Raw genomic sequence first — 21,615 nt, forward strand, 5'->3', positions numbered from 1 at the left:
AAACCATATCAAGGATCCTTTAGCTCAGGGACAATAGCAGTGGCTGCAGGTCACTCTCATTGAGCAGCCATAGTATATGTGTTGTTTCATAAATTCTGCAACTAATCAGAACTCAGATCTCAGAAGAACACTAGAAGATTTTTGTTATGGGTTGAATTGTGCTCCTTCTACCCTAATTCTTACATTGAAACCCTAATGCTCAGTGCTTTAGAATATGACTGTATTTGGAGATACGGCCTTTAAAGAGGAAATTAAGTTTAAACAGGCCATCAGAATGGTCCCTAATTCAGTCTGACTACTGTCGTATAAAAAGAGAAAGTGTAGATGCCCAGAGATGCCAGGATTGTATACACATAGAGAAAAGGCCATGCGAAGACACAGCAAGAAGGTGGCCATTAATAAGCCAAGGAGAGAGCCTTGGAGCAATCACACCTGCTGACACTTTGATCTTGGGCTTCTCCAAAACTGTTAGAAAATAAATTCCTGTTGCTTAAACCAGGTATTTGCTATGACATCCCTAGCAAACTCATACAGCTATTGAAAGAATTTCTTAGCCATATCATATTTAAATTATAGTTTGTTTTAAGCACCTAATCTTTGGAATCAAGATCAATAAATTTTGGAGAAAAATTGCTTTAGTGTTTTCCTAGCCAACAACAAAGGTGTTTTTAGGATCTTTCCAATGAAATAAGAATGCTCTGGACTACTACCTACCTTTGAAGAAGTAAAACTATCTCTATTGGCAGATGATGGGATGATATAATCCACCCAAAAACTATTAGAACTGATAAGCAAGTTCAGAAAGTTTGCCAGATACAAGATTAATAAGCAAAAATCAATTATATTTCTATATACTAGCAATGAACAATCTGAAAGTGAAATTAAGAAAACAGTTCCATTCAAACAGCATTGGAAAGCATAAATTACTTAAGAATATCATCAACAAAATATATGCAAAAATTATACTGTGAAAGCTACAGAAACATTGTTAAAAGAAAGTCAAGAAGACTTAAATAGATGAAATGTCATTCCATGTTCAGAATACTCAATATTGCCCAGATGGCACTACTTTCCAAACTGATCTACAAATTCAACATGATCCCTATCAAAAATCCTAGCTGCCTTTTTGTTTTTTTTGTTTGTTAGAAAAGGGGTTTTTTGGGCAAAAAATGACATATAGAAAATTTTGATTTCATATGGAAATATAAGAGACCAAGAATAACTTTAAAAAGAAGGAAAAGTGAATGATTTGAAACTCCCAATTTCATAACTTACATAAAACTGCATTGATATAGTAACATATTATTCTAATAATACAGAGAGACATATAGATCAATAGAACAGAGTTGAGAATCTATAAATAAATGCTTTCATGTATAGTCAATAGATTTCAACAAGGGTGTCAAGATAATTCAGTGGGAAAAGAATAGTCTTTTCAATAGATGATTCGGGAACAACTAAATTTTTAGGTACAAAAATTGATATAATTCAAAAATAGGATAAAGTTGGATCCTTTCCTATGCCATTCACAAAAATTAACTTCAAATAGATCAAACACCCTCATGGAAGCACCAAAAGTATAATTTTTTTATAGAAAAACATATGAGTAAATCTTTGTGTCTTTGGGTTAAACAATGCCTTCTGAAATACAAAATCATAGCATAGGCAGCAACAGAAAAAGTACCTAAGTCAGACTTCAAGAAAATAAAAAACTTGCCATGCAAAAGATACTACCAAGCAAGTGAAAAGATAGCTCACATAATAAGAAAAATATTTTTAAAAATTATATAGTAAAGAACCAGTATCTAGAATAAGGAACTTAACAACTCAGTAATAAAAAGACAACTCAGTTTTAAAATGGGTGCAAGATCTGAACAGTCTTTTCATCAAAGAATGAATATGAATGGTCAAAAGCACATGAGAAGATGCTCCACATCAGTACCATCAGAGAAGTACAAGTTGAAACGAACAATGAAAGACCACTTCACACCCATTAGGATGGCTAAAATTAACAAGCCAGATTACAAGTGTCAACAAGGAAGTGGAAAAACTAGAATCCTTATATATTGCTGATAGAAATGTAAAATGGTGTAGCCATTTAGAAAACAGTTTGGTATTAACTCAAAAGATTAAACAGTTACCACATTATCCACTGATTCTCCTAGGTATATACTCAAGAGAAATGAAAATGTATGATCACATAATAACACAAATACGGCACACATAGCAGCATTTTTCATGATAGTCAAAAAGTGGACACAAACTAAATGTCCATCAATGGATGTACAAAATGTGGTATATTTCTACAATGGCATTGCAAAGTTATAAAAAAAAGATACAGTACTGCTAAAATATGAACCTTGAAATGAATGAAAGGATGAACCTTGAAAACATTATGTCAAGTAAAAGAAGCCAGTTACAAGAGACCACATGTTGCATTATTCCATTAACATGAAATGTCCAAAATAAAGAAATCTACAAAGACAGAAAGTTAGTGGTTGCTTAGGGCTGGAAGGATGGGGAAAGAAGAGTGGCTATTAATAGCACATGGTTTCTTTTTATGTGATAAAAATGTTTTAGAATTAGATAGTAATGACAGTTGCATAAGCCTCCAAATATACTAAAATAACAGTGGATTCTACACTTTAAATGGGTGAGATATACCATACATGAATTACATCTTAATAAAGTTTTTTTTATTTTTTTTTTTATTTTTATTTTTTTTAAACATCTTTATTTTATTTTTACGTGGTGCTGAGGATCGAACCCAGCACCCCGCGCATGCCCGGTAAGCACACTACCACTTGAGCCACATCCTCAGCCCAAGTTTTTTTTAAAATAAAAAATAAACCTTCTGAGAGAGAGAGAGAGAGAGAGAGAGAGAGCGCGCTAGGTTTCATCCTTACCACATTGTGACCTCTGTGGGTACCATTTTCTCAAACATAGAAGGTGAAAATTAAGCTAGATGATTTCTAAGTTTCCTTCTTTTTCTAAAATCTCTGAGTATACATAATACAGGAGAATACATGAGAAAAAGACTTGGAGTTTGTGTCTAGGATGGGATCATGTGGGGAAAAGAGAAGGAGGAGGAAACAATAAAAAGACTAAAAGAAATAGTATGAGATGAAGGGACAAGGAACACAGTCTCAGAGAGACAGACTCGTGGACCCAAGGAGAAAACACTAGAAAAGAAAGAAACTCACTATGCAGGTACAGATCACTTATCCATTCTCGCATTTAGCGAGAATTATTCACTGAGCACCTACAAAATGTGCAATGGAGTCAACCTGGCTGATGAGGCTGCTTAGCTCAGAAGAAAGAGGTATAGCAGTGACAGCCATGTCCAGATGTACTCAGTGACACAGTGCTAGCCATCACACAGCAGTTCAAGATGTTGCGGCAGCACACAGACGCATACGTGAGCATAGACCCAGGCGTGAACGCACACACTCGCAAACGCAGCACTTCCCAAACCAAAGTCATTTTCGTGGGGTGCACCATTGCTTATCTAAGGCATTTAGAATTCTGCCAGCAAAGACATTCGAGTTGATGTCATGTTTTCACAAGTATGGGTACCAATGGGGATGGCATCCTGTAGTTCTCACCCTGAAGTCTTTATGAAATGAGGTCAAGGACAGGATTCATCCCACAATCCAGAGATTCCCAGTGCGCTTTTCCCTTCATCAGTGAGCACTCAACTGGAAACAGGAATGTGACCTATTGCAAGCACACCAGTGCTCCTCCTCTGGGCTTTCGGCTGGAAACTTCCCAGAACACATTCTGTTCCCTGCTCCGTTCATCCCCTCCAGATGTAGCCAGAAAAGACATCACATGTTGCCCCTTTCTCCTGCCTTTGTGGATCCTCTACTGCTGACCGGCATGTGAAAGGGAATTTCAGCTCATAAGTAACTCCACTTCCCTCACGGTACAGGATCCCTGCCAATCAACCAACTCTGAGAAGTCCAGAGAAGTTTTTGGATATTTCTTGCTCTGGTCCCCCTTCTAACTCCAGACTTAGCTAGAGTACAAGATGAACAATATTCCTGGGATTGCCTGGAAGCCCGTCCTAAGATGGCAGTTCACCCTCTGCGTATGAGCTAGGAAAGGATTCTCTGTGGAGACATTGATGGAGGGTGCTTTGGGCACGGGGTACCAGCATATGTATAGGAAATGCACAGCAACCTGGGCACAGAAGGCCTGGACACTGGCCTGCAGAGTCTGGGAAGGCTGTAGCCCCACTGGGCTGGGAAACAGCCCCTGGGTTCCTGAAGGCCTCCCTGGCTGCCCACCATTTGGAGCAGTAGTGAATTAATGTGATTCAGGCTCCAAAAATAGTAGTCACAGCATCTAAAATTGCTTTCCATCCTGGCCTGGGCCTGTCCTCTGGGAATGTTAGCATTTTGAAGACATCCCTGTTTACCCAGTATGCCTGTCAGACCTCAACTTCGATCTGGGCCACCCAGATGTCCTCTTGGTTCTGTTTGCTCCTGCCGGTTCCTTCTCTACTCTGCATCACATGCACTGCTTCCCAAATGTGGGAAGTTCTTGAAATTTATGCCTGATGCCTGCTGTTACCAAGTCAGAGGACTTTAACCTGGCACATGGCTTAGAAGGGCAGAAACAACCCCTTGGAGAACTGGCCAGGGTAGCTCTGTCATTGAGTTGTGTCTTAATTCCTAATTAAGTCACAACTTAAGAATTAGGAAAAATGAAGATAGGAGAAGTAGAGTCACCTGGGTTATCCGTCAGCCTCTGGCCTGTTCAGGATGCTAAAGGGAGCTATTCCCCAAGGGTCTGGTCTTTCTTAGATAAATTGCTCTGGGATCCCTGGATCTTTGCTCATAAAGAAGACATGTTACTCCATGCACACCTTAGAGCCTCTCCTCATAATGTGCTCTTTGTGCAGAGTGTCCTTTCCTCCCCATGACTGAGCAGTGCCCTTCGCCCTGTTATATAGTGCCTTCCTAAGGGCAGGGAAGCTGAGTCTTCCCTGAGTTTGTCTGCACTGAATGCTTTTGAGCAGCCATCTTTGTTCTGGGCAAACTCGGAAATTCATACTTCCCCTCCTCCCCATCGCCCAGGGACCATGATTCCTGGTTGCCTTGCCCACAGGGCAGGAGTGATGCAGAACAAGTATCCCTCTGCCTCTTGGGAGACTGACCTCTAATTTTCTAACAATTAAGTGCTTGAGATTTATAGCCCCTGTGTGGATTTTCTGATTTAAATGTAGTTTGGTGTTTGTAGCCCAAAGAAAAGTGATTTGATCTTTATGACCCTGTGCTTCAGCTCTACTTTTCTTAGCTGTGACCCTTGTATTGCATCTCATTGGCCTTACTTTGCCTCCTTAAGAAATGCCAGTACCCCAGGATAGAAAGTTCTGGATGTGAGGGGCAGAGGGAGGAGCAAGCTAATCTATGCCTGTTCGCTCCATTGTAAAAACAGAAGTAACAGTCTCTATTTCAGACTGGCTTAGAGGATGAATCAAATGTTTCAACTGCTGGCATAGAGCTGGTGAACTGTGGGGACAGCTGCAGCTCTTGCCCATCTGGTGTCCAGTCCCCCTCCTCGTATCAGCAGCATCTTCGACATTCTTGTGCTTGGATAGAGGCAGTTGGCCCTGCTAGGGGAGTGTGCCACTGACACAGGACTGGTCCATCAACTCACCCCAGACCCCTGGCTCTGGTGATTAATCAAGGATGAGCATGTCATTCAGAGCAAGTCAACAAACCAACAAATTCAATCTGGTAACTTTTATTGGAATTTTTGGGGCAGTTCTTGCTGCAGGAATCTGAAATTGCCCTAGACTTCTCAACTATGTGACCCAGAAAATTCTGATAATTTTCTAATATAATTTGCATCTATTTCTGGTCCATGCAAACAAGAATCCTGGCTAATGCACAGTTCAAGAGAGTTGCTTTACCTTCCCCATTCCTTCTGCCCTTTCTCTGGTGGGGCCCTCCTTACCCCCACAGAGATGAAACCACAGCTCAACTCCCTGTCCTCTCTCCCTTTATTCACCATCCATCTTCTACCACACTGCTTGCTCTCAAACATTGGCTTAGAGGACTCCTTGACTCCCTACTGCCTGGAGAAGTCCTGACTCCCTCAGCTTCACCTCCAAAGTCTCCACCTAGATAGTCTCCTGACTATCTACCTAGACATCAAGGTCCTAAGTTCCTCAGCCCCACCTGCAAAGCCTGCCACAATCTGACCCTAATTGTTCCAAGAGTTTCTCTCCCATGACCATCTCTGTCAGCCTCAGGCACACTGCACCCCATTTATATCAAACTACTCCCATTCTGAAACACTCCCTCCATGTTCTCATGCCTCGCCCTTTCCCTGAAAGACCTTATGCCTCTTTCTTACCTATCTGCCCAAATTCCACCTATTCAACTTTCTTCTAAGATTTTACAAATGACCCCAGACAAAGAAATGCCTCCCTGTCTTGAACTTTTATGTATAGTACCACTCAGTCTATCTTATGTGAGGGTCGTTTATATACACTTTGAGAACAGAAGTATGTCTTACTCATTTCCAGATCCCCTTGGGGCCTTTGCACTGGATTTGCCCCCATAGGCCCTTGGTGACTCTGTTAGATCAGTCCTTATCTTCCAGCGGACAACTCTGCATCCCCCACCCCATTCCTTCAACACTTGAGCAATGGGAGCAATCCTTTGTTCATATTTTCTCTTTACCAGGAACCTTATTTTTTAAAATTTTGATAAAATACACATGACATAGAATTTATAATTTTAACCTTTTTAATGTGTACAATCCAGCAGCACTAAGCTTACTCATAATGTTGTGCACCTATCAGCACTATCCATCAGCCCAAATAGAAACCTCATGTCCAGTAAGCAGTCACTCTCCCTTCTCCCTACACCCAGTTCCTGGCAATCACTTCTTTCTCTATATATAGATTTACCTGTTCTGAATAGTTCAGATAAACAAAGTCATGCAATATGTAATTTGTGTGTGTGTGTCTGGCTTCTTTCATTTAGATAATGTTTTTCAGTTTTATCCACATTGTAGCATTGTATCAGAACTTCATTCCTTTTTCTAGATGAATAAAGTTCTGTGGTATGGATACACCACATTTTGCCTATTCACTCATCAGGTGTTAGATATTTGAGTTCTTTCTACCTTTTAGTTATTGTGAATAGTGCTGCTGTAAACATTATTATACAAGTTTTTGTTTGACCAAAAACATATTTCCAAGTATTTGGGATATATATCTAGGAGTAGGGTCACCCATTTGTATCATGTGGAAATTCTGTTTACCAGGAAGTTGCTTATTCTTGCTGTCTCCATTTCTCGCCAACATACTGGATTTACTTAGCTGACTTCACCTGGAGAGGAAGGGTTCAAGGCTGTCTAGAGGGAGCTATTTCACCTTAACCATCATCCCTCCTGGCATACCTTAAAGGACACTCCTGGTTTTCAATACTAACCTCTTGTGTTTAGAGCTTTCCATGGCCCAAGCTACTTCATGTCCACTATTGGATTTACTCCAACAACAACACTGCAGGGCATACTATTATATCTGTTTTCAGAAACAGAGGTTGAGATTCAGGGGGGTAAAGTGACTTGGCAAGGTCTCAGCCATTAAAGGTTGGGCCAAGTCTGATACCCCCAACCCCATTCCCTTTCCACACTACCATCATGGCCTTCTCTCCATTTGCTGTCTGTCCAAGGTCATTTGAAAATGATCACCTTCAGAAATCTATTCTAGGATCCACCATTGCTTACAAATGGCCCTTGCTGGGTGACTGGTCAAGATTTCTGAATATATTCTTGTAAGTTGGCACCTCATTTAGAATCAAAGCGTTTTTCCTGAGGCAGATTTTTGCCCAAAGCAAAGAGACTTTTGCCTTTGGGGAGTCTTTTGTTCCTTTCTGGAATCCTGGGGTAAACCTCCCTTTTGATGTCAATAGGAAGGGAAATCTGAACCTGTCCCCCAAGCTCAACCTTAACTCTCTGAATTTTCTCCTGTCTTTCATTCATCATGAGAATGTTCCCTTTACCTTCTTAGGAGGAAACTATCCCTTGGACCAAGGAGACCCCTGACCTCTTTGGAGTAGAAAAGAGGCACAAAACCTGACATGGTGGAGCTGTGTCCAGCATTCCTGTTGGAGACTTCTGATCCTCGTCTCCTACATCAACCTGGGACCATGCGAGGTAAAGAATAAAACAAGCAAAAAAGACAACAGGTAATAGCAGCAACTTCCCACTCGGCAAAGACACACTGTGTGCCTGATGCTTCAGGTATGTTTACTCAATCCCCTTACTTTCCTGTGAGGTAGGTGTTATTTTGTGAAAAGGAAAAGTGAGGCTCAATGAGGAGCTATAACTTCTCCAAGATAACAGATCTGATAGATGGCCAAGAGGGAAATGAAAGCCATCAGAGCCCTTGCTTTCTCCACCTCAGCCCACAGTCTGCTTCCTAGGGAGAAGCTTTTTGGGCTGACCAGGCTCACTTAGAGCCTCCTTAGCAGTTCTGCACATGGGGAGGACTCTCTAGATGCTGCAAGATCCACCCCACATCCACTCAAGCACAAATGCCCCAGTTAGCTTTTCCCAAAGCATGTTCTAGACAACCCTAGTTCTAGTGATGTTGTTAGGAGCTATGAAAAGAAAGGTTGTGTATCACTGCATTTGGAGATATCAATGTGAGACGGTTCTGTCCTGCAGGACAACTCAGAGCCTTTATGAAGCAAACCTGCAATATAAATCTCCAGGAATGAGCAACAAGATACAATGTTTTCCAATCTTATTTGACCAGACATGTTATTTTTCAAGGAGTATCTCAAAGTGGAGATCAATCTGGGTGTCCTAAACCCTTTATGGTTGGAGGCCATCTAGAAGTGAGAAGGTAGAGTGGTAACAGCCTGGAGTCACATGACTAATTCTGGACAATAGACCATGTCACCTCTGGGTGAAAGCCCTGAGAGCTGGTGCCTCCTGCATCCCTCTCCTTCTCTGCAGAGATGGCTCTGGAGGCCATACCGTGGGAAAACTGAAAGATTAGTTGGGAGAATTGCTCCCTCCCCTTGGTCTCACTTTTCCTGGGTTTCACTCCTTCCCCTGGGGTCAGGGAAACTGGGAGAGCATTGGTTGAGTAAGGGAAGAGAAGGGTTGAGGCAGACAGGAATTCTTGGCATTTATATAGCCATCTAATGATGGACATGTCTTCCATATAGGATGCTCTACCATGAAATTTCTTGCTATAATTTGGTGGAACAACCTGTGTCCTGTGATCCAGGTCTTCCCAGTATACCAGAGCTCAGTGTATAGGCAGTGAAGTCCCAGCTGTAAGGTGCAGATGGTCAGCTGGGGTATGGTTAAGGTGCAGGGTGTAATGCAAAAGATCTGAGGCAGCTCTAGGAATTTTGCATCTCTAACCTGCTTCCAGGTGATGCTGATGCTGCTGGTTCCTAGACAACACACTCTGGAAAGTAAGCTGGCAGGGATAGGGCTGTCAATCCAATGTGCAGTAGGAACAGGGACGAGGACCCATGAAAATGTTTCAATTCCAATATTTGAAGGAAAAAAACAAAAAACAAACAAGCTTTTAGGTCAAAGAAAAGCATTTTAATAAGTAATGCTAGTATATTTATCTTCCCGCCAGCACAATCATAAAATAAAATTTTTAGTGTTTTCATAAGGATGAAGGGACCCATGAAGGCAAAAATATCTGGGGACCCATAAAAATACTAGTGGGAGTCCAGGGATGGGGCAAGGGGTGGTAGGAGTGGTTCTGCCACTTAACACTTTAAAACCCAGAGAATTCATGAAAGGCTACCTAGATACCAGGCTCCATGGTCCCCCAGGGCGGATCAGAGAAAGTGCTGTGCACTTCTGTTGGTGAGCTGCTTGAGTAGTTTCCTGGGAGTCCTCACATTCATCAGATCTCCTCTACTCAGGGAGTTCCAAAGGGCACCCAAGGCCTCCTGGAGCCCCGTGCCCTCAAATTATGATGCCTATGATGGTCATCCCTTCTAAGACACTGACCCTCCCTGTCAATGTCCCCACCCCCTACTCCAGAAGGCACACCCATCTGCTCCCAGAGCTGGAGGCTTGAAGCAGCTGGTCCTACACACAGGGAAGAGCAACCAGGTTTTAGCAGCTCCCTTTGTTAGTGACAAAAATAAGACCATAGATAGGAAAGGTAGCAGAATACAACAGTCACTAGTATGGCAATACGTAAAAACGTGGATGTGTAACCGATGTGGTTCTGCAATCTGTATACGGGGTAAAAATGGGAGTTCATAACCCACTTGAATCTAATGTATGAAATATGATATGTCAAGAGCTTTGTAATGTTTTGAACAACCAATAAAAAAAATAAGACCATAATTTCTGATCTGAACAGTAAATGTCTAAAGCAAGAATCAAGAGACTCTTGCTTTAACCAAAAAGAGAATGAGTAGATATTCCCTTCAGCAAGAAATACTTTCTTAAAAACAAACCCTTCCATTTGCTTTGGACCTGATGTCAGTTCCAACTGTCCCCAAGACACTGCAGTATGAACAATTACAGAGACCCTTCTGACACACCTGCAGTCTCTCCCTTGTCATGGACCCAGTGTCTGGTAAAATTATTGCTCTGGGATGGCCTCAGTCATGTGATTGTTGGGGTGAATTCCTGGGCCTTGGAGAATGAATGGTTCACAGATGAGGAAACTGAGGCCTCAGAAAAGAGAATTGATTTACTGAAGTCACAGCATGAGTTGGAGGGAGAGCCAGGCCTAAAGTTTGGAACCCCTGTCCAGGTGCTGGCTTCCCTTAATACCTCTCTGTAAGCCTATCATGAGCTAACTTTTCTGAAATTTTATTGGCCCAGACTCTACTCGCTCTTGGCCTGGTAAACTCCCAAGTGCAAATTTCTCTTGTACTCTGCACCAAAGTCAATAAGGCCTTGGCTCTGGAACATTCCAACTGTGTGGTCCCGAGTGAATTGCTAGACCTCAGGAAGCCTCAATTTTTCTCATCAGTAAAACAGAGATATTATTACTGCCTATCTCTGAGGATGTTGCAAAATATGAGATGATATATGTAAAGCACATAACGTGGTTTTTAGCTGGTGCTCAATAAAGGATAGCTGTTATAGTAATAATCATCAATACAGTATTATTACTCTTGTTATTATCATGTGAAACAAGTTCTGACAGATTTCAGCAGTGGAACCTTCCCTTCCAGGCCTCTGAAAAGTTAATCTTTCTTTGCGTGAGGAAGCAACTTTTGTACTTTCCAATTGTAGGAACCATGATATAGGAATAATTTACCATGTATTTGGGGATCTAATGCACCAGATGCTTGAGGTCCATCAGCAACCATGTTTTCCTCTACCAGGCCCAGCAGGGCTGAGAAAAAGTCTGCCTCCAGATTAGGGAAAATCCTGTGGATCCCAGACCTATTGGGAATGTTGGCCATACACAGAGACAATAGCATATAAGGCTGTGCTCCAATGTATTTACAGGTGAGAAACCCACACACAAATGAACACTATGAGTTATTTGTTGAAATAACACAAGAGGTTTCCTGTGTATGTTCTGAGGAATTGGGGGGCTTGCTGGACCTCCAGGAGGCAGGACAGAAGGGCTGTTATAAGTTAACAGGTCATGACATCCTTTGAAGACACTTTTGTTTTTAGAAATTTCCCCTTCTTAGAAGAAACCCCTATATACCAGGGATGATCCTCATGGCCACATCTGTGTCCTATGATACTGACCACTGACCATGGCTATTAATTCCAAGCTAGGTATATCAGGATCTTTTTCCTAAGAACTAGGACAGAAATTATGAGCCATTGGAGCCTGGGCAAGCTAGACCTGTGCCACTGAGCAGTGATCTGCATAGTGGAGTTTATATGCCAAGGAATACAGATGGTTCAGTGAAATGTAGGAAGAAAATTCCAATCTGCTATTTCTATTAAAAAGTAAAAAAAAGGGCTGGGAATGTGGCTCAGTGGTAGAGTGCTTGCCTAGCACTTATGAGGCACTGGGCTCCATTCTCAGCACCACATTTAAAAAAATTTATATATATCTTAAAATAAAAACAAAAGTAAACTTGCTTAATATTTAATGAAAACATTGGCAATGGTGCCCTTATTCACTCTATATGTTGAGAGGTCACTTTCATGTCCAGTTCATGAGACATTCTAAGGTCTCAGAGGGAAATCCACAGTGGAGCCACTGATACAGCTCCTATGTGTTCATTTGCTTTTAATGCAGGGTGACACAGTCTGTATGTAAGTGAATGGATTAGTGAAATATATTTACCTAGTTTTAATCAAACCAACCTCCAGAACAGGCAAATGGCTTAAAAGACTCCCTGCCAAAACAGGGGAGTGAAGATACTGGCGCTGGTGCTAAAATGACAACCAACCTCAAAAATTTTTACAAACAGGTGGATAAAATAAGAAATTTTAGCATCTTCCACATGAGCTGGTTTTTCTCTACTTTCCCTCCCTCTCTCTCTGCCTGCCATGTCAGAGAGCCACCCCCCTTCTCCATGTTCCAGGATGACACCTGTGGACATACCACCTGGCCTTCCTTGCTGGCACTCTGAGTTTGACCAATGGACAAGCAGGATTGGAGGAGAGGGAGGTTGGGGCTTTCCTGCTGTCCCTCCTTGCTTTAGCACTACATCTTTGGCAGGAGGTCTGGGGGCCTGCATTCTTCCATAACCACAGCTTAGTTTAGAGAAACCCTCTTCCCTGGCTCCAGAACTCACTGGCTTCTGGTAACACAGTGTCTTTCTCTTGCCTTCCCAGTGGGGCTGGTAATACTTCCTGCTGTTGCTAGTTTGGGGCTTCTGGGCATCATCCCTTGTTGGCTCCCATACCTCTGTCAACTGTCAAAGTCTCTTGAGCCATCTGACTTGGATTTGGTTCCTTGCTGGGAACTTGACTAAGTGTCTCTTTCAGCCATGACAGTTATTAAAACCAGGGGTTATCCAAAGTGCCAAACCAAGATTTTCAAAATAATGAAGCAGGATTTATCACATGTCTCTTACTTTGGGCAAAGCAGAAAAATTATTGGCATTGTTTAAAAAAAAAAGTCATGATTTTCAATATTATTTATTTTTCTCATTCTAAAAAAAATTTTGTTTTATATCTTATAAAATATTTTATAAATTGAAACCAATATACATTCGTTTGAATGTATGATTAATTTTTTTAAACAAATAAGATGCACCATTAAAAAAAACAAAAACTTGAAGCTCTCTGCTCCAGAGAAACTATTGGCAACTTCCCATTGCGGACCGAGCTGCTCTAGGTCCTGCCTTCCTGAGGCTTGGCTGACTACTTCATTCTTGAAGTCTCTGGAATACCTTCCAAAAATCAAAACTTCCTCTTGAGTTAGCCAGTGTAGGTTTCTGATACTTGGTAACCAAAGAGTTTTAACCAACAAAGGTAGAAACTAATAAATTTCTGTGTCCTACCTGGGAACAGGCCATGTGGGTACCACCTACAGCAGAAAAAGAAAAGGCTCATCTATACTTCCAAGAAGAGAGATGCCTCTCTTAGGCTTTGGAGGAGTCTCTCTGATATGGGAAGAGATGGCTCATCAGAACTGTCTACCCACAACTGAAATCTCTATCTCCTAGGCTTTTTGATTATGAAACCAGTCATCTCCCACAATACATTGGCACATAGACACTTAGAACTGTGTCTACGGTGATGCTCCTTAGGATGCCAGTTTCCTCCTGACAAGCCCCAGCTTCCTCTTCTTCTTCTAACCTACCTTAGGATCAGTTGGGCCTCAGCTGGGAAAGAAGTCCAGGAGGCTATTACATTCTTCCTACCAGGAAGCCAATCTCCAAAGAGATTGAAAATATCAAGACAAGATAGCCCTTCAGGAAACCTGACCATCTAGGGCCCATGTGCCTGATGTCCATCCAGACACCAATCATCATCATCATAATTATTATTATAAAACATAGTAATAATTATTATTTGTATTATTTAAGACACATGTGTAAGTGCTTTAGATACAGTGATCTTTTCCATCTTCATGACAACCTTTTGAGCAGTCGTAGTACTATCCTCAGTCCTACTTTAAAGGTAATGGTAGTGAGACAGAGAGAGGTTAGATCATTTGTTCATTAGTAAATTGTAAAGCTGGGATTTGAACCCGGCTCAACCACTACTCCTGACTGCCTTAGGTGACCTTGACAATATTTATGACCTTGGTGAGCCACAGACCATGATTTCAGACTCATGACATAGGGCATGGCATTTCTTGTCAGTAGAAAGTTCATGACTAGATGTGTTTTCCTTCTCAATAGAGGAAGGATCTTGTTTGTGAATAAGTTTATGAGACCCGATAAAGACTGTCACATACTGAAAGAAGACAAAAGAAAGATGCAAAGCAGAGCAGGCCTAGGGGGCAGCTGTCCCAAGAGCTCAGAGCCTCTGTTCTGGGCAGGGGCCTCCTGGACCTTGTTCCTATAGGATCAGGACCAAAGGGCTGGACTTACTCGCTCTGTTCTGTGGCCCAGTGTGTAAGCCACAGAGAGATGCAAAGAGTAGGGAGTTTGGGAGCCTGATGATTGTAGGTTTAACTCTACACTCTTCGCTTACTAGTTACTAATTAGTGGTCCTGGATAAGTAGCCCAACCTCCTAGAGTCAGTTCACTCATGGACCTTAACAGCTAACATATGGATTTAGTGCATTATTTTACCTAAAATGCCTGGCACATACATTGTGCTCAGATAATTGTGGTTCTGTTCCCCTGTCTTCTTCACTTACTTGTGTAAAGTAACCTAGAAGGAGGGTTAAAAGATCATTTGCTTCCTTGTGTGGAAATGGAACTAATAGAACTTCTGTGAAAAAAGTAATCATTCCAGATCCTTCCAGTTCAGTGCTTGTGTTGTCTGAGGAAGGCCTGCCCCCAAACAATTCTCTCCCACCCCAGCAGCATCTCCAGGGGAGAGAGGGTGAGGTTCTTTCAAGTGGGAAAGGTGGGAGCTGGGACTCCACATGGTGGACCCTGTGGCCTCAGCCCTTCCCATCTCTCACTAGGGTATAGCACAAGTCTCACCAGGTATTTGTCACCTGAGAGGACTGCTTTGCAACTGGCCTTGGACCAGGTCCTTACTGTACTTCCCAAGAGTGTGATAGTCCTGGCTCCACCCAGAGGGATGGTTCTGAGAGAACCCTCGGGCACATCATCGTGAACTGTTCAGCTCTTTCCATAGGGAACACACCATCTTCTCTGCTTCTCCATGCTCCCAGGTTCAAAAGACCCTGCTTCCACCACAGGGCACCACAGCGGAATGGGGATACATCTGCTTTAATACACTGTTAGAAAGCCTGCTTGCCTGCCAATGGACCCACATTCTCCAACCCCAGTTTTTCCAGTCATGTGGGGGTATTGGTCCCTGAATCTCAACAAGCCTCAAAACATAAGGTAAACAAAGAGGTTATTTACTGGGTAAATAATCTCTTTAAAGACTCCATCAGATACCAAAAGCCAATCATCTAGCAAATAAGTTCCCCCATTCTCCTTGGATGTCTATAGAGGTACAAGTAAGACCCAGGATTATGGGTGGTCAGAATCTCAAACCCACTGAGAAGTCTCCTTGATGGAAACTCTGGTGGCAGACAGAGGAATGCTAGGAATAATAATAATTGTTGTATCCTGGGTGCCAAGAATAGACACTGGACTAAGGGATTTAACCATGCAAAGTAGACTCTGAATCACAGGAGAGGATACTGAGTCTCAGAGAGATGGGTGCAGCTTGAGGTATGTAGCTGCTCAGTGATGGTGTGACGTGGTCTGTCCAGGGCCCACACTTTACACCAGGGAGCTGTGATGGCTCCCGCGTGAGGCAGCAACGAGGGAGGAGCTGTTGGACACTAAGCCCATCTTCCCACTCAGCTCCAGTGTATATTTGGCCACACCTGTGTGAGCAAAGCCAAGGGCATCTTCAGGCTTTCTCCTGAGGAACCAGGGGCCTGGGGTTCTCTGGAAACATCCTCCTGTCAGCAGCAGAACTCTCTATAGCTTCTGTGTCCCTTCCCAGCAGAGCCACTCTGGGGACCACATCCTGCTCTTCTAGCTGGGCTGTGAGCAGTATGTGGCCTCCTCCCTCCCCACCTCTCCCACTAGCCCATGGGTCTCTAAACTTCCTTTGGTTTTACCGGGGCAAATCAGCTTTTCCCTCACCCTCCTCTTACTGATGCCCCAATTCCATCAAGCCATGTGTCCTAAACTTGCACACGGCTCTCACATTTTTTGCCACATCTGTGTTCCACTTTATATACTTATTTGTTTAATATCCTTTAATTTCACTAGTGTTGAGTCAGAAAGCCAAGAGTGAAATCCCAGCTCTGCCTTTTACCAGCTTTGTGTTGTGGAGCAAGCTCCTTACCTCTTTCTGTGCCTCAGTTTCCTTATCTGTATACCGTGGGCAATGCTGGTAACTACTTCCAAGGGTTGCTTTGAGGGCTAAATGACCCATTGCAGGTAAAGCCTTAGAACACAGCAAGCACTTAATACATATTAGCTAACATCACCACTACCTTGATTTAAAAGGGAAACTTTGGGCTAGGCATATAGCATGGTGGTAGACTGCTTGCCTAGCATGTATGTGCAAGGCCTTGGATTCAATCCCCAGCCCTACAAGAAAAAAAAAGGAAACTTTATGTCCCTGTCTTACATGGAAAAATCAGTACCACTTACTACAAATAGAGAGTTATGGTAAAAATAAATGTAATGAAAACAGTTATTAAATTCTTGCTATTGCCTACCAGACTACATGCCAAGAAGGAAGACAAGCAAGTGTCAGAAGGATGTTAAGGAACACTGGGCTCAAGGGAGGGCCACTAACTTCCAAGTCTTCCCAGGCCATCTATTTTTTTTTTTTTTTTAAGCACTGAAAGTCTGGGGCAACTCTCATTCCCAGAAAAAACTGAACAGCTGGTCACTGGATCTCCAATAGAAAATTCGTCCTTGACAGGAAGGACTGAAAACTCAAACAAAATACTGTCTTACCGTGTGATTTGGGGTGTTTGAGGCTGGGCCAGCATCTTATAATCATCTTGCAGAACAAGCCCACATCATGGCCATGAGGCACAAGCCCGCCTCTGAGAGCAGAGTCCCAAAATGCTGCAAATATTGGGAAGCTGTCACATTGTGTGTGTCAGTGAGATAGTCCTCAAAGGAAACCCACATTTGTAAATGCCAACCACAGGAAGAATGGTCAAACTGTTACACAACTAAAATTACTCTATGTTATACAACTATTGCAAACTCATGCTTGGAAGAATCTTTAATGATGTGGAAAAATGATTATGATTAGATGTTCAGTTTTTAAAAGGCAGACTACAAAATCAAGTTGCCAATAAGACCTGAGTTTTGTAAAGTATAGAGAAATTTAAAGAAAGAAACATACCATAATAATAATAGTATCTTCCTGAGTGGTGTGATTTTTCTGGAAAGTTTTTAAACCCTTTATATTTATCCTGAGTTTCTTATTTATATCATTTCTGCATTTTCCAAGAATGTTTAGCAAGGAATATATGTTACTTTATGACCAAAAAAATTGTGAGCTGGATGTGGTGATGCACACCTATAATCCTACTGGCTCTGGAGGCTGAGCTCCAAGCCAGTCTCAGCAACTTCATGAGACCCTGTCTGTAAGCAAAATATTTAAAAAAGGGCTGAAGATGTGGTTCTGTGGTTAAGCACTCCTAGGTTCAATCCCTGGTACCAGAGAAAAAAATTTAATAAAAATTAGAATTTAAAAAACAGTACTAGGAAGAATGTAACAGCATAGCAGACTGACTAAGTCTTGCTTTAATAAACATTTTGACATTTGTTGCTGGCTGGAAAAGGCTTTCTGTCTGTCTAATTTACTGTCACCTGATTTCTATCTCCCTCAGAGAAGGAAAAGGTGGGGGCTTTCAAGGTTACAACAGGTGTCACCTCTGCTAAGTCTAGGTCTAAAGGTTCATCAGATGAGGAGGTTACCCTGAGCTGTCATCTGAACTCAAGGTTCTCAAGGCAAGCATGATATTCCCTTTCCTTCTATTCTTGCTTCTTCCATGATCTGGTCTGTGACACTCAATAATTGCCTCTGAGACCCGATTCCCTAATTATAGTGTGACATCTAACACAGAAAGTGCCAACCAAGGCAGCCTGAGCTGGAATCCCTGCTCACCACCAGCAGCTGTGTGCCTCTCCTTGAACCATGGTATCCTTAACTCTAACCAGAGGATTAAATAAAAGATCTTGCCACAAAGTAGAAGCTCAATTAATATCAGTTTTCTCCCCTCTTTCCTTTTGCATTCACTACACCAGAACTCAGTTCTCCATCTCCTTCTTCTCACTCAAATAGCTCCTGAAGGTGCAGGGGCAGAGTCTTACAGCTCAAAGCTCTCTCTCCTCCATCCACATGGGCCTCTGTTCCTTCTTGGGCATCAAACAGAATCTTGCTGACCGTGAAGCCACAGTGAGGATGGGTGGGGTGCAGCCCAGTGTCTCTGTGGGGCCATGCAGCAGAGGTGGCAGGATGGGGTGGATAATTAGAGACCCTACCTTGCATCCCTTCAAACCAGACTACAAGAATCTGATCATCAGGAACATGTGCTTAATAAACCCAGGACCTTCATTAACCAGGACACATTTTATTATCATTGTGTCTATTTATTCAACCAAAAATAATTGATCCCAAGCACTTATCATATGCTTCTGCTGGGGGTGTGATCCATCTTCATTACAAAGGTGAAGAGGAAAGACATGCATTCTGTTTGGAAACCAGAGAACCATCCGGGCAGCTCAGGTAAGGTGTTTCATGCTTGCAGAAACCTTCATCCCAGAACCAGCCCTGGGACCCCTTTGGAATTCAGTTTCAAGTAGAAAGTGTCATGCAGCCCTAAATAAACTTACCCAAGATACTATTTAGATCTGTTCTGCTGCTTGGTGCCTGGGTGAGCTTGGAAAAGTCACTTAACCCCCTCCAGCCCCAGTGTCCTCACCTGCAAAACTGAAGTAAAGATTTATCTCTGCTAGCATTGCTGTAAGGGCCACATGGCCCCACCTGTGACAGCCTCACATGCAGTATGTTGGAAGAGCATCTGTGCTTCTCCCACTGTCCTCTCAGAAATGGAGCCAAGTAGAGGTGAACAGGGCTTAGGTGGTCAAGACCAGAGCCTCCAGAGATGGGCTGTCTGGGGTCACATGCCTACTGTGTGATCTCTCTGAGTTATAAGATGAGGATGGTGATAATAATCCCTGCCTTGTAGGGTTGTGGGAATGGTATATGGAAAGGGCTCAGAGCAGTTGTTCATTGCATACATGTTTGCTTCTTCTCTCCACAAAAAAAAAAAAAAAATATGCTTATGAGGATAATTGATCATGTTGTAGAAATTAGAATGGAGTTGTCCTTCCCAGATGATCTTAGAGAGTATATAGAAACACCTCACTTACCACCAACCGTGGAGGAAGGGACCTCAGCTGTGAATACAAACAGCCACCTCCAATGCACATACACATACCACACACACACACACACACACACACACACACACACACACCACTGAATTGTGGACCAAACAAACATGACAATGACAACTGTTTTGTCTATTAGGTAAAAAATTACAATACACCATTGGGGACACTCAGTTGTGCTGAGGAGCAGGAGCACTGAGATGGGAATCACATAGGCCAGGGTTCAAGTCCTAACTGCCCTTTCTTGGTAGTATCACCTTGGTCAAGTCACTTAACCTGAGTTTCCTCCTCCGTAAAAGAGTTGGGGTGAGGGGTAGGTAGCTCCACCTGCCTCACAGGCCCGTCAGCACCCCCTGATAGGGGCAACACTGTCCTTGGCAGGTTCTGCCTCCCTGGCACCCCCAGCCTAGCACACCTGGGCAGCTTCCTCCTTTTCCCTGCAGAACACCCAGCTCAGACAAGCCCTGGGGCTGCTTCACTTCCCCTGCCACTCCAGAGAGCTGCCTGAAAAGTGTAAGCGAACAGCAGCTGGAGCTCTGGCAGTTGGGAGCGCCAGCCAGGGGTCCAGGACCTGCGCTGCTGTTTACGCAAACTGCAGAGCCTCTCCAGCTTTTACAACTGTTTAATGCGCAGGAGGGATGGGGCCGCTGGGCCTCTCTCTGGCCTCTGGCTTCCCTAGGCTTTCCCTTTGCAGAAAGCCAGTCTGAGTGCAGTTCACTCTAGGAACAGCTTCAACACGGGCCCCTGGAAGGGAGCGGGACCAGGGCACAGGCCCAGACACATGTACCTCTCTAAGGAACAGGGAAAGGGCACGGGAGGCAGGGAGAGTTGGAGACAAAAGGAGAGATGGGGCAGAGATAAAAGCAGGGGCAGTGACCAGAACAAAGGACAGGAGGGTCAGGGACAAAAATGCCACAGGGCCAAGGATGAAGGTAAAATGGGCCAGTTCAGAATTCACATACAAAGGGGCACAGGAGGACAGAGGAGAGACACAGGAAACACAGAGGAGAGAAAACCCTGCTTGGCAGTCTTGCATAACCTCAAAACCCCCCTCTATTTCCACAAAGGGGCCCACACGAAAGCTTGGAATGGGAATCTCTAGTAAGAAGTCACATCCTCACCCCAACATGTGCATATTTTCCAACAGCTAACCAAAGGAGCATAATTTAGCTAAGTTAGTACCAGCAAGGTTCACTTCTTATTTAAGGCTTAAGACAGCAACAATAAAAACGCTCAGCTGAAATACCACCCAACAAAGCCAGCTCCCCTGGAAAGTCCAAGTTCAGCGCCCCCTCCCAGCACCCTGTACCTTTAAGGAGGAGAAGTTTCCCTCTGCTTCCCTCTCAGCTGAAGAGGCAGGTTATTCTAGGATATAGCAGTGACTTACCTAAAACTGAGTTATTCCCCTTTCCTCCTCTGGCCAGCCTCTCTTCACTCTGGGGAGCTTTTACCATTTAAGGTCAATGTTACATCTGGCTCTGGAGCTCCGAGCTGAGAAGCCGCTGGCTGCAGAGGGCCGCCCGCCTCCTCTGAGAGGGGCTGGGACTTGGAGCCAGAGCTCCTCTGCAGCCTGGCTCTTGGGGTCTAAAGGCAGGGGATGCCCACCCTTCCGCTCAGGGCTCTGGGCAGGCAGGGCCTGTGAGGTAGCCACTAACCCCAGGCCCCTCCCATGGCACCCACACAGCAGATGGCAAATGCCCATGGGTAGCTCATGCTGCTGGACACTGTCCTGGTCAGATAGGGACTAAGGGGACTCTGCAGACCCGCCTCCCAGCCTGGATTCTCTGGCAAGCATGTGAGCTGGGATAAGACCCTGGCCCAGCGCCAGGAGAGACTGTTTCCTGTCCCAGGAATTTGGGAGCGGGAGTTGCTCCTACCTTAAACCCTTGGGATTACCAGAGCCAAGGGACTAGGAGATTCTGCTAAATTCAGACCTGGCATTGGCCCCAAGGGCCAGTCCCTGCTCCTCCATTTAACAGCCCTGTGATCTTAACATCGTGGATCCTCAGTCTCCTCATCTCTCAAGTGGGAGTAATAGTGAAAATGCCTAACTCACTGGCTCCCTGGGGGCATTAAATGAGATACGTTCAAGAGCTACATCAGCATGAATGGGCTGCACCTACCCGGGCACAGGTGAGGAGGGGCTGCATCTCTG

General features: G+C 43.6%; 1 protein-coding gene across 5 annotated transcripts in view; it reads right to left on the minus strand.

Annotated features, from left to right (window-relative positions):
* The window catches only part of Irag1 (inositol 1,4,5-triphosphate receptor associated 1), a 119,240-nt gene extending 98,029 nt beyond the window's left edge, over positions 1-21,211 (minus strand). The window contains exon 1 of one of the 5 annotated variants that reach the window (XM_048788328.1): positions 20,848-21,211. The gene's annotated coding sequence lies outside the window, so the exon portion shown is untranslated. Of the gene's footprint in view, positions 1-9,402; positions 9,426-17,003; positions 17,253-20,769 lie in introns of those variants that run through there. The other 4 variants (XM_048788327.1, XM_048788333.1, XM_048788330.1 and 1 more) reach the window with 4 other exon arrangements.
* Positions 21,212-21,615: the final 404 nt, after the last annotated feature.

The sequence above is a fragment of the Marmota marmota genome, unplaced genomic scaffold (assembly GCF_001458135.2).
Source record: "Marmota marmota marmota unplaced genomic scaffold, marMar, whole genome shotgun sequence".
NCBI lineage: Eukaryota > Metazoa > Chordata > Mammalia > Rodentia > Sciuridae > Marmota > Marmota marmota.